This window comes from Kogia breviceps, chromosome 6, assembly GCF_026419965.1.
Source record: "Kogia breviceps isolate mKogBre1 chromosome 6, mKogBre1 haplotype 1, whole genome shotgun sequence".
NCBI classification, from domain to species: Eukaryota; Metazoa; Chordata; class Mammalia; order Artiodactyla; family Physeteridae; genus Kogia; species Kogia breviceps.
Window position 1 is genome coordinate 89,628,715 of NC_081315.1, and position 14,624 is coordinate 89,643,338.

Sequence of the window (14,624 nt, forward strand, 5' to 3'; positions counted from 1 at the left end):
GGGACTTTGAAGCTTATTGAGAATGTATAGAGTCAGCTCTCATTCCTCCTCTATGAGTTATTTAAGAGGTAAAGGGAAGTCATTTTAAAGAAATGGTCTATGTTCTTCAAAGAATCTCCAAAATGCCTTAATATTATCTAAGGCATGTTCAAGGCAAACTGGTCTGTGTTTGACAGAACTACTTCTTTGTATGTGTTCATAAGGGGGGACTGCATCTGATTACATTTGAAAATGTTCAAAATTTAACTAATTCAATGAGATAATGTCCATAAGCAAACACAGAAAAAGCATTTAACAAAAAGAAAACCTTTTTGAACCTTCTACTGTGGAGCTGACTTCTGATTTCTACATAACTTCCATTTCCACTGGTTCTTAATAAGATTAGCTGCAGGATTTACTAGTAAAGGGCAAAGCCTGTTCAATAACATCCAACTGTTCACAGTGAATGTGAAATGGTCTCAGATTGAAACATCTATTCACACTTCTTACAGACACTTCTTCAATGCAACAATGTTTATTCCCGTAGCTTTTTAAAAGATGGTGCTGAGTTAAAAAAAGCATAAGTTCTTTGGACATTCCCTGTTATATCTCTCCTCTACATTGACTTCTCTCAGAAAGCTCCATGATATTGAAAATAAAGCATAAAAACATACTTTTTAAAAATATTGTATGTTTTTCTGACAAGTTTTTTCATTTTCTTTAAGGCCCTGTGAGTAAACTTAGAGTCATGAGAAGGTAATTAAAGGGGAAAATTAAAGACTGAAAAATTTTCTAATCTGCCTTCAGAAGTATGTAAATGTTCAGCATTGAGAGTCTTATTTGTTGAAATCATATTTTAATATTGATGTGCTGTACCATTAGTAATAGTTTTTTTTTAACATCTTTATTTGAGTATAACTGTTTTACAATAGTGTGTTAGTTTCTCCTTTACAACAAAGTGAATCAGTTATACATATACATATGTTCCCATATCTCTTCCCTCTTGCATCACCCTCCCTCCCACCCTCCCTATCCCACCCCTCTAGGTAGTAATAGTTTTTTAACAGCCTAGATTTAAAATAATCCTACTCATGCAGGATAAAGACATATGTAAATTTTGCCCTCAGGCCACTCATTCAATTGGTAATTTATGTAACCAGAGAACCTAAAATAGTTCAAAAGTTTTAAGCAAACCATGTTTTTGAAAGAAGCTGTATTGTTTCAAAAACCAAGTAAAATTATATAAGTAATAATAATTATAATAAATACAGCTTGAAAACTTAAAGCATCTATGATACTTGATTGGACCAAGGATTATAAGAACTGGGGTAAATCTGAATATGAATCTAAGAAAGATAATACTATTTTATCAGTATTAAGATACTCAGGGAAATTATCATATTGTGTCCTGGTAGAAGGGTCTCCTTGTTTATTGGAGATACATGTGTAATTACACAGGAAAAGGAGTGGGGAGGGAGAGAGAAAAGCAAATGTGACAAATGTTAATAATAGGTTGAATCTGGAAAAGGATACAGTATAACTTTTCTTTAACTTTCAATTTTTTTCAAAATAAACAGTTCACAAAAACAGTTTTAGCTGTGTGGATTCTTCATTTATTTAAGCAATTATCATTGAGTCAGACATTCACTAGACACTGGGGATATGACTGTAAATGAAAATGGGTCCTGCCTTCTGGTAACATACACTCTAGTAGGCAAGACAAACATTAAACAAACAAACAAAAAAACTAATTATGGAAATCACAATGAGCAGGAAGTGCCACGAAAATACACAAGAGACATTAATCTAGTTATCAGAGGATAGGAGGGCTTCCATGAGAGAATGACATTAAAGGTGCACTGTATACAATGGGTAGGATTAGGGGTTAATAGGCTTGGGCAAAGAAAGGAAGGAGGAATCATTCAAAGAAATCAGTGAGTGCTCTTATGTACAAAGGCTGATTGTCAGTGGAGGAACCCGACAAGAAACCTTTGGCCAACATAATTTTCCCGGACATAGTAAAATCTTTGAGGACAGAAGGCACAAATTAATCTTGATGAGTTAAATATCCTAAATAATGCCTACTGTAGTCCCAAACACAGTAAATATTCAATAAACAAAGTTGCCTACTTCTCATTTCATTCACAAAGAGCCTTATAAAATAATCAAAGTTTTTCAACAGCTGAAGTACCTATTGAATATACTACAATAAGTATGATTTCAATGTAATAACCTTGTATTGAGCACAGGCAATGTAAAATCTGTGTTTTATCAGATATCAGGAGTCTAATATGACTTAAAGTGAAGTCAGACAGGTATACTGGTAAATGAGAGATCGAATAGAGAAAGAGAAATTCATTTTATAATCATTTTAATTTTACCTCATATTCCCTATGAAGCAGTAGGTGTGTCCTATTTGAAGCAGAGCAGGTAAACAACAGATATATTATGAAAATTAAATTTTTGAATGTACATCTGGAGTAAAAAAATATAGTTAACAAAATAAGCAAAAGTTTTAGTAATTGACTACTACATACTAATTAAACCCCTACTTCAAAACAAAAAATATAAAATAAAGGCATTTTAAAAAGCATACCCATTCTACTTGACCCTGTTAAAATATATTAAGTATGAGTCAATATCTTTGTCACTCCAGACCCTAAAATCCAGTATTAAATTGAAATAATAAAAGTAACATAAATTATAAATCCACAGAAGTATAAATCTGCATAAAACAAAAATTCTAAAGCCAGAGGATATTAAAACTAGTTATTTTTGCTACATACAATTTTTGAAAAATTGTATTTTATAATTTTCATGTACTTTTTGCCTGTAAATAGTTTTTCATCCTTTAGTTCTGTTGGTTTGGCAAATGAGAGTTTCCACTTTTACTCCTCTTTTAGAGCCACCCAAATTCCTGTCTCCAAAACTTCTGTTGTTTTTTCTAGTAAGAGGAGAAAGGAATTGTTAGCTAAATTAGAATTTTATCTATATCAAATTAAATATTTCCATCTTCCCTCCAATATCACCAGCAAAATGACTCATCTCTTATTTGACAAACAGCAGTCTTTGAACTGGAACTGAAAAATAGCATCTGAACTGGAAAAATAGGAAAAAAAAAAAGGAATATTTAAGAAGGTGAATGATAGCTCGCGATAGGTGATAGGTAATTAGCTTGTTTACATGGAATTCTCTACCTACTACACTGCAACAAATTTACAATGTAATCTTAGAACTGTTGTCAAAAGTCTTTGAAATATAATAAAGAAACAACAATAAATGGAAAATTATTGAAATCCAATTTGTATATTCTAAGAATAAGTCAGCCCAAACTAACCTAATTTTAATTTGTGATAGTGCTATTAGATAGAATATGGAGATGCTACAGATACTTATCTCTGATGTAAGAAAGTATTTTTTCATAATGTAGTCAATATGTTTACTTTTTGTAATTCATTTCACATTCTCAAATTATCTAGGATTTAAGCTGAAGAAATATGGCTCCACAACAACAGAAATATATTCTTAGCTACTTGCACATCTTCATCACAGATGTTTGATACATTTCTCTTGCAGTTTCACAAAAGTCTATCATTTGGAATTGGACATAGATTTATTTTGTGTGGCTTAATAAAGCAGAATAATATGCTAGTGTTTGAAGATAAAGGGAGAAAAAGTCTTCCTTTAGTTCAATATGAGAAAGAACATTCTAAGAATTAGAATCACAGAACAGTGGGATGGGATGTTTTGAAAAGTCAAAACCTCCTAGTCATTAAAGTAGTCACTTAGAGGCTTTTAGTTAGAGGTGTGAATCAAGAGGTTATAGACATTTCTGCTCTAGGTAAAAATTTTAAACTAGATAACAAATTACTACTTAATTTCATTTCCTTGGTCTAAGAAAGCAAAACAAACAAATAAAGCTGTACAATATAAACCACATCTTTGCATATAAGTTCACTACTGATAATATTAAAACATCACACCAGTTTAAATACAGCATTTATTAAAATAGTAAATACTAGATTTATGCTAAAGAAAAGTGACAATTTTAGAGTCCACACTGTGAGCCAATCACTTCACGTTTCATCTCATTTAGTTCTAACAAGACACAGTGAATTTGGTATCTATGTTGTCATTTGACAGATATGAATACTGAGGCAAAGAATAGTTAAGTGACTTTCCTAAAGACACAGTTAAAACATGGAAAAGCTGGTAGTTGCAGTTCAGTAAAACAAAACCTAAATTTCATGGTTTTCCTATAACATCAAGGGGCTTCATCAACATCCTTACATGTCATAGGAGATAAGCAGAACTTTCATTTAAATAGTAATGATCTCCTTGGGGACATAAAATTATTTTAAAATTAAAAAAATATGATTGATGGTAATATAAAGTACAAAATAGAAGTTAAGCAAATGCCAAGGCATTAGGCAGACTGTAATTGCTATGGAGATCAGAAAGGGGAGACAACAGTGTAGGCAGGTGTTAATCAGAAAACCTGCTTGGAGGATTAGGGCTGGAACTGCATCAATGATCTTTGGTTTACATTCAGTATAATAAGCTAATTATTAATCAATGTGATTTTTATTAAAAAAAACACTTGTTCAGAGTGATCTATCTACTGGCAATTATTTTTCAAGACAAATATTTCACTGTTCAAGAAGAGGAAAGTATGAAAAACATTAGCAATTTAGAGACATTCCCATTCACTAGACACCTAAGTCAGAAAAGGAAACCAACCAAAGGCCAGGGTGCCATTAACTATTTGTTTATACACGATTGCAAGTCAATATGAAGTGTTTGAAGCAAAAGAGAATGGAAGAAAACTCAAGCCCTCTTTCTGTAGGAGGTTTCATTTGGCACATGAGGTAAATAACTTGATTATTCTTTCTATTAATGCAGAATGATATCAGAAAGACAGAAAAAGAAAGTTCTATAATGATTTCCTAAGAATACTATATTACAACTTAAAGTAAAACATAACAAATTGTATCAGGTGTTTCAAGATTAACAAGCAATACATGGCTACTTAAGTTTGTTTCAAAAATGCCCCCAAACTGCGCTCTTTGATACATTCTCATCAGCTTTCCATATTGATGAGTATGGTAGGCTCAAAAAAGTAAGAAAGGTCTAGAAAAAGGAAAATGCTGTGGCTTTTTAAGTATACTCTAATTCTTGCAATTACAGGTGTTTTTCTAACTCCTGAAGACACCTTCCTTCTCTTAGAGAACCTATTATTTCCTGTGTTGGAAGAATTCCATCTCTTCAGTTAAAAGATCTGAATTCTTCTTCCTCTATCCCAGTGGCAGCTTACATGACACTTCCCCTCAGTGGACCAAGAGGTGCCCTCCCAACAAAATTGTAACCAATCCCTTGATTCAAGAAAGCTCAGAACTTGGAACACAAACACTCAGTTGACTATAAGGAATGATGAGAGTGGGGGACTAGAAGGAAAAAAAGTTTTACATTCCTTACAAATTGTTCAACTATTAAAAAAAAAAAAAAAGGTTAAGTAAAACTTTTTAAAACTGTTACATTTTTAGCAGTTTTGAGTTTACAGAAAAATGTGTGGAGAATATAGACAGTTCCCATATACTTTTAATCTTTCCCTCTCTCAATTTCCCCTATTATTAATAGCTTGCATTGGTGTGTTACATTTATTACAGTTGATGAGACAATATTAATACATTATTATTAATGAAAGTCCATAGTTTACATTAGGGTTTGCTCTTTGTATTATACATGAGATGGGTTTTGTTAAATGTATAATGACATGTATCTACCATTACAGTATCATACAGAATAGTTTGCTGTAAAAACCCCATTTCCCCACCTAATCATTCCCACCCTCTCCCCAAACCACTGTCAACCACCGATCTTATTGTCTCCATAGTTTTGCTCTTTTCAGAGTGTCATATAATTAGGTCTTGTTTTGTTTTGTTTATAAATCCCACTTTGACAGTTTCTGTCTTTTAACTGGTGTATTTAGATGACTGAAAGTGGTCATTGATATAGTTGGATTACTATCTACCATATTTGTTACTGTCTTCTATTCATTGTCCTTGTTCTTAGTATATTTTAAAATATTTATGTGTCTGTCTGTCTATCTATCTTCCACTCTTTTTCTGCCTTCTCTGGTTTTAATTGAGTATTTTTATATGATTTTATTTTTTTCCTCTTAGCTTATAAATTTTTAAAATTACTGTTTTTGGTGGTTTCCATGTGGTATACATTTTCAACAAAATTCAAGTTCTCTTTCAAATAAGACTCTACCACTTCATGAGTAATGAGTACGTTATAACAGAGTAGACCCAATTCTTCTCTCCTGTCTCCTATAACATTGTGGTCATTCATTTCACCTATCCTTAAGCTACAATCACCTAATAATTATTGCTTTTGTTATAGCAAAATGCTATCTGTGCAAATCAATTAAGAATAAGGAAAAAGAAAGTATTTTATCTTCATTTGCTCCTCTAATTTCGTTTCCTTATGTACATGAGTTTTTAACCTATATTGTTTTCATTCTTTCTGAAGAATTTATTTTAATATTTCTCACAAGGCAGGTCTACTGGTGACAAATTCCTTCAATTTTTGTTTCTCTTTGAAGTTTTTACTCCCTTTCACTTTTATTTATTTATTGATTGATTTGCAGTACGTGGGCCTCTCACTGTTGTGGCCTCTCCCGTTTCGGAGCACAGGCTCCGGACGCGCAGGCCCAGCGGCCATGGCTCACGGGCCCAGCCGCTCCGCGGCATGTGGGATCCTCCCAGACCGGGGCACGAACCCATGTCCCCTGCATTGGCAGGTGGGCTCTCAACCACTGTGCCACCAGGGAAGCCCCCCTTTCACTTTTAAAGGATGATTTTACTAAATACAAAGTTCTAGGTTGATGAGTTTGTTTTCCTTTCAACACTTCGAATATTTCATTCCACTCTTTTCATGCTTGCATGGTTTCTGAAGAGAAGTTGCATTTATTGTTTGCTATAGCTGAAGGTATCAAAGGCTAAAATTTCCTCTGGTGTCCTTGTTTTTTCTCCACTGTTGTCTTTGGGTTTCCCTAGAGACTCAAATAAAGTCGGAAATTTGCAGTTCTTTTAGCTGTATTCCTTGTTTTTATTTATACAAGAGCGCTACTGATGTGGTGGTAAGGTGTGTGTATGGGGGGGGTAGTTCTATAGTCCTATGATTAGGTCTCAATATTTTAGTTAGCCTGTGTCTCTCAACTGTAAATGTCACAATGCTCTTCAGTTTTTGTTTTTGTTCTGTTTTCTTCCTCCAATGTAGGTGAGACAAAAAAGCTAGAGGGGGCTGGAGCTGGACATTTCCCCTCCCCCAAGTCAATTAGGCTATGGTAAAATCTTCAGTTGGTTAACCATTTGTGAGTTTATCATGAGGGCAGGGCTTATTAGAAAGAACAGTATGCTCTGGAGTTTTTCTAAATATCTACTATTTCCCTCCCTTTGTCAGAAGCACAAAGAGATTTTTCTCCCATTTTCACTATCAGAATCTAGTTGAGCTACAGGAAGTAACACCCACAAAAGTTTACAGTTTGTTAGGACTGGGTCACTCCAGAGTTTTGAACTCTCCAACTTGCCCGCACTGTATCCCCAGCAATATGTCAATAATCATTTAGGTTTTCCTACTCTGATGCAGGTTCCCACCAAGCCTTCTGCTTGTGTGATTCTACTTGGGTAAGTTGGTAAGTTGTGATTCTCTGTATTTACCTATCTTTCCAATTTGGGGTGCCAGCAGTTTGCACTATGACCTCAATTCCCTGAAAGATCTAAGATTTTTTGTTTTTAAGTTTGTTTAGCTTTCTGTTGTTGTTGTTTGTGTGTGTGTGTGTGTAATGGGAGTGATGATTTCAGAGCATACTGGGCCAGAAATCAGAAATCTAAAAAACATTTTTCTTCACAAATTTAATGTAAAATCTTAGGTAACTCATTACTTGTTCTATTATTGTTTTACGGATGGTTGGTTTGCTTTAATTCCCATATGCCTGTCTTGAATTCTTAGAGCACCTCATGAGTGCAGACATGCACAAATGCATACAGGTACGCAGGCAGAAAGACAGGGCAACATAGGAAGAGAGTAGGGAAAGTGAGTAGGCAAAGGTTGGGACAGTGGAGGAAAAATAATAATTTGCTGCATTCACTGGATAGGACAGAGTTACTATGCATGGTTATACACTGGATACACACACACACGGGCATTAAGGAGAAATTGTGATATAAATGCCAAATAGTGAAAGGAATAAGCTAGTGTGATGGCTAGTTTAATATCTGTAAATCTAAAAAGTTTAAAATATTTAAATATAAATAAACAAAAATGTCCAAATGATTGCATTCACCAAAGTATTTCAGGAAAAATAAAAGTTTCATTACAGAATCAAGAATAGTCTACTAAATAATATGTTTGGCTGTCTGACATTTTGACACTTAAATTTTTCTCATTCCTAAGATTTAATTTTAACACTCTAAAATGTTGAAGTAATGATGTATAACATTCAAGAGTCTTATAAAGAATGATTAAAATACATAAGACATTCAGGAACTGTTAGGTTAAAAAACACAGAATCAAATGTAAATGTATATATAAATCAGCTAAAACTCCTTCAGAAGTTTTAATTACATCAGGATTGAATAATCAAGTTCTATTATTTGCTATTTATAATTTACACAATAAATTCTATTTCAAGTCTTATGTGTTACATATTTTAAAATATATTATCCATTGTTATACTTCATAATTTTAGTGTTTTAAAGGTTAAGACAATAAACTTTTATAGTTAAAAAACATACATTTAATTGGAAAACAATGACAATAATAGCATTTATAATAAAACTCAAATACTATAGGAAAAACTAAATACCAGTGTAATATAATAGGATACACAGCAAAAGAGAAATATTATTATTAGACAATAAGTGGGTGGAGATGAAAGCAATCCACAGTGACAAATCCCTACAAAACCTTAGCAATTTTCATCTAAATTCCCTGGTTGACATAAACACCCTCAATTTGTAAGGGAAATGGCCTTAGTTTTTAGTCCAAAGAGACACTGGGAAAATGTCTTGGGGACTAGATTAAAGTATAGGCATGTGTTTCTCCCCTAAATGTTGCTCTGTTCCTTGGCAACATACAACCATGGTCCCTTTATTAGCTTATGATGCCAATCAATGATGTAGACTATTTGTCTGAAGTTCAGCCAAAAGCTGATCTCACTAACCTATCTTGGCTTACTAGCAACTGAAAGAGCTTTTATCTCATGCTTATGCTGCCCACAAAGGCTGATCCTTTTTGAATGAGGGTCTTGCAGTTCAGCTGAAACCATAAAACCCACCCAAATGAAGAAATAGGTGAAGTTGCCAAGAGTTAGTCACTTTAAGTCTTTGTCACCTCACCATCAGAAGACAACTTATGTCCTTTATTTACTCCTCTGTGATTGACACATACCATACTGTCAATAGATGTACAGTTCTTAGCAAAGAGATGATGGTGAAGTAACAGAAGGATGAGATATATTCTGCTAATGCATTTCTGCTGTTTTAGTATCTCTTTATTGAAGAAGAGTAAATCTAATATCAAAGTGACAAGTCATCACAATTTTTATTTTTATTTTAACAAACCCAGAAAAAAAAAGAACCTACTTTTACAAAGAAAGACAGAGGATCAAATACTTAGTTGCCAAAAACAGATACAGAGAAAAAAGTAGTGTCCTGTTTGACTGCAACAACAGGAATTAGCAGAGTTCCTGACATATAGAAGTGTCGTACATATTTTGTTAAATTCATTTCATTGGGTGATGAATATTTTACCCAAAAGAATTGCTTAATTAAAAAACAATTTCTTTAACAAGTTTAAAGAGATCTTACTGACCATTCTGCCTCTGTAAAAGCCAATCCCAGATCATTTCTTGACATGGTAGCTATAGTGAGCCTATTAAAATCTAAAACAGATCACATTATCACTGTCCTGCTCCACAATGCTTTCCATGTGACTCAAAGCCAGACCTTCTCTATGGAGCACCTGGCCACATGTGATGTGGCTTCCTATCTCTCTGACCAAATCCAGCCCTGCACATCTAACTGACTCACTTATCTTTCCACTGTTTCTGTCAGACTGTCCATGCTCTAACCTCAGGGATTTTTCAAGGCTCTTCCTTCCACCCAGATACACACATAATTTACTTCCTTTCTTTTTTCAGCTCTTTACTCAATTTCCACTTTCTAACCTCAGGGATTTTGCAAGGCTCTTCCTTCAACCCAGATACACACATAATTTACGTCCTTTCGTTTTTCAGCTCTTTACTCAATTTCCACTCTCATGGAGAGAATTTCATAAATCCTGACCACTGGATTTAATATAATCTCTCCTAGTCCTAACTCTCTATCTTCCTCCTCTGCTTTATTATTTTCCATGCCACTTACGTTCTACCACTTATAGTTTATTAGTACTTATTTCCCTGGTTTATTGTCTATGTTAGGGGTGGGAAAACTATGGTGCACAGACCCAATCTGGCCCTCCATCTGGTTTTGTAAATAAAATTTTATTGGAACAGGAATTACATTCATGTATGTATCCTCTCTGGCTGCTTTTGCATTCTAATTGCAGAGATGAGTAATTGTGACATAGACCACATTGCCTGCAAAGTCTAAAATATTTCTACAGAAATAAAATATCTCCACAGAAAAAAAAAATATTTCTACAGAAATTTCTGCCAATCCCTAGTCTACCCTAACAAAGAGAAAACTCCATAAGAGCAAAAATTTTGTCTGTAGTTTTGATTACTATTTCTATTGCTTACCATAACCCAGGCACACAGTAAATGCTCAATATATATTTGTTTATTGAATAAGTAAGCTCTGTTAAATCAAACTGCAATGTCATAAAAATTTATCCTGTCTTAGAGAGATGGCTAATTGATGGCCCATAATATGATCTGTAAATCCCATAGGAATATAAAATATTTCAAAAATTTTTCACTTATTATTCTTATGTCAATTCAGGAGGAAAATGCATTTTTAAAAGTTGTTTGCATCACAATTAGTTTCTCAACAGTAATCGCATATTCTCTTATTGCTCTCTAATTACTACTGAGAAAGCAGATTATGTTCCATTGTGTTCTAAAGCAGCTTTAACTTGCTGGCTTGCTTATCAACATAACCAGCTGTTCAATGGTAGATCCAGTGATGACGGTGTTTTTAATTGCTTTTTTCATTTGGCTAAGTAAGTTCAGATGGTCACTAATTAGCTCTGTCATGCAGAGATAGTTTTGTTATGAACAATGCAATCAGTGTTTCACTGAAAAGACAACTGTCCTAAGATCAACATTGCTTAATTATCCCTATGAATTCATCCTCAGTTTCTTTATTTGTTATAGCTGTCATGAGTAAGGTGACAGGAATTAAACAAAACTGCAGCTTAAAAGCATGCTTCCACCAGTGCATATAATGATTCCTCATTTTCGCCTGCTTAGAAGCATTCAACCGAAAAAAGTCAGACTTATTCTCTATTAAGGTTTAGGCAATGCTTTGGGGCATCACGAATTATACTAAATTATAAGATATTGAAATTAAAATGTTTTAGTTTTATATCACATTGTAAGTTTTGGACACAACTCCTTGAAGTTAATTCACTTTGAAAAGTAGAGATTCTTCCCAACTTAATAGAATAAGACATTTTTTTAAACCTAGCCAGAATACCAAAAAAAAAAAAAAAAAAAAAAGGTGGAAAATGGCACAAAATGAATCAAAACAAATATATTTCATAATATTTGTATGTAATGCTTTTTAATTCTTACTTAACAAAGATTTTAGTAGAACACAGTCTTGCTGCATAAAGAATACAAGAGAATTCAAAAATACAGAAGAAAAATCTCAGTATACTGGGTGCCTCAAGAAACATTTCTACCTCACTCTTTTTTCACTCTTCTTAGCATTGCCATTCTTACAGGAACAACAACAACAAATTGGTACAATTTCACTTTGTGTATTTTAAACTAGAGAAGGCATTGATATATGCCTTTCTGAGTGAAATACAAACCTAAGCTTCCTATCTGACGTTTTGTTTCATTCAACATTTTTCCCTTGTCTTGTCACAAAGCAACTTCAAGAACTCTTCAACACCAATGACCCAGTTTTTATTACACATATTCCCATGAGATAAAAAAATCTTAGCTAATACTTAGTCATTATTATACAGAGAGACAATTTTGGGATCAAGTTTACGTAATGTTAAATACATTTATTCTGAAGTCAAAATCAAAGACTATTTTTTCCAATATTAAAACCAGAGCTTTGGATTTTTCATTTAGAACATCATTAATATATACTCCATTATTCTTCATCAATTTTATATACCATTTTACCTCTAATATGCTCTAAAAAACATTCTATTTTATTACCTGAAGCTCACATTATTTTATATTATTGCAAACATTATATTCTCTTTTAATGTCTTTTACAAATGGAATTTAATTTTATGTGAAATGTAAATAATATTGACTACAAGCTTAAATCTATCCCTCCAACAAAATAGCTTTAAAAAATTATTCAAATTCTGGAAAGCTTGAGTTTTTATGTTTCACAGAGGTTTTCCTCACATATTGGCATACCCTAAGCTTGGAAAAAGCAGAGCAAGAATTCAGAAAATACAGCAGAGAACAGCTGCTTGGGGCTTCTCAGCTGAATAGAAATTACAGAGATCACACAATGCTGAGATACTCAGTCATAGCCAGAGAGGAGGCTCTTAGTTGAACGTATTGTTTTCTGTGGTTCTGAAACCATGGCTAGAATTAAGGATTACTGTAGGAATAATGGCAAAACCAAGATTGATCCACCTGAATGAAGCCAAAATCAAGACTTTACAGGAATGAACTTCTTTAATTTCATTCCAAAACAAGACAATATTTTATTTAAAAAAAACCATAATCTAGGTAACATAATCTAGTATTACTCAAAGTGTCTTTCAGGATGTTCATCAATCACCATAATTTATTAGACACATGAAGAAGCAGGCAAATATGATCCATAATCAAGAGAATAAAAGTAGCCACTAGAAGCAGATACACAAGTATCTAATAAATGTTACAGTTAGCAGACACAGACTTTAAATTAATTATGCTAAACATGTTAAAGAATTTAGAGAAAAATATGGCAAAAGATAGATGATTTCAACACAGTAATAAAAATATAAAAACAAACTTCTGGAATTCAAGTGTCTGAAATTCTAGAATTTAATTTCTGAAAAGAAAAATAAAAACCTTTTCTTTTTTGTGTTTAACAACAAACTGAAAACTATATGTGATGGCAGGCCAGTGGAAAGAATACAAACTAAAGCACAGAGAAAAAAATGAAACAAAGGAGTAAAACATTATAGACATTCAAAACAACATCAAATTATGAAACTGAATAACTGGAATGAAAGAAGGAGAGGAGTGTGAAAAGGGGCAAAAGAAATATGTGAGAAGATAATGGATGAAAACTGCATACAATTGACATAAGTTTTCTAAGCACAGACCCAAAAATCATATAAACATCAAGAATGCTTAATAAAAAAAGAAACATAAAGACACACACGCGCACACACACACACACACACACACACACACATCCCCCTTCTAGGCATATTACAGTCAGACTCAAGATAAAGAGAGATATTTAATATCAGATACAGAAAAATGGCATTTCATGGAAATCACAATAGTAAAAATGAATATTTCTCCAGAAACAACAGAAACCAGAAAGTAATAGAATAATATAATTAAATTGCAAGGGGGGCTAAAAACAGACAATCAAACAAAAGTTAAACTTGAATTCAATACCCAATGAAAGTATCATCGAATATGAAGACAATATGACAAACAAGAATTAAAATAATATGATAGGAAATTCAAAGCCCAATAAATACTAAACAAAATGCTTACTGAATAAAAATAATACTGTATGTGAATGCAAGAAGGAAAGATAACACCACAGAGTTAAAAAAAAATTGTGAGAAAATTGTGAACAAATGTACAATATCACATTTAACTTTATTTAAAGACTATTGACTGCTTAAAGCACAAATAATTACAATATATAATAGAGTTTTAAAATATGTACAAGTAAATATATATAACCACGATAGCACAGAGTGAAGGTATATAAATATAATTACTGCAAAATGTTTATGCCATTTATGAACAGTGTGACAAAGTGGGATGTGAGGGTGCATATTGTAACATAAAATATCCACTAAAAATAATAAGACAAATATGGCTAAAAAGTTAGTGGAAGTAACAAAATAAAAGACAATTATACTTTAATAATGCAAAAGAATGAAAAAGCAAGAAAAACAAAATATCAAAGAATCTGTGGGAAGAACTAAAATCAAACAGCCAATGATATTCACAATATCAACTGATCTAATTAAACACAAAAATTAGAAGATGAAGATGGTTAGCTTACATGAATATATCAGAGATCCTACCATATATTGTTTAAATGAAATTTATTTTAGATATAAGAGAGGAAGTTAAAGTAAACAGGTGGGGGAAAAGATACACCTTGCAAATACTACTACTACTAATAAAAAAAAGCAATGTAGTTATATTATTATCAGACAGAGTAGATTTCAAAGTGAAGAAATGCAGAAGGTTAAAG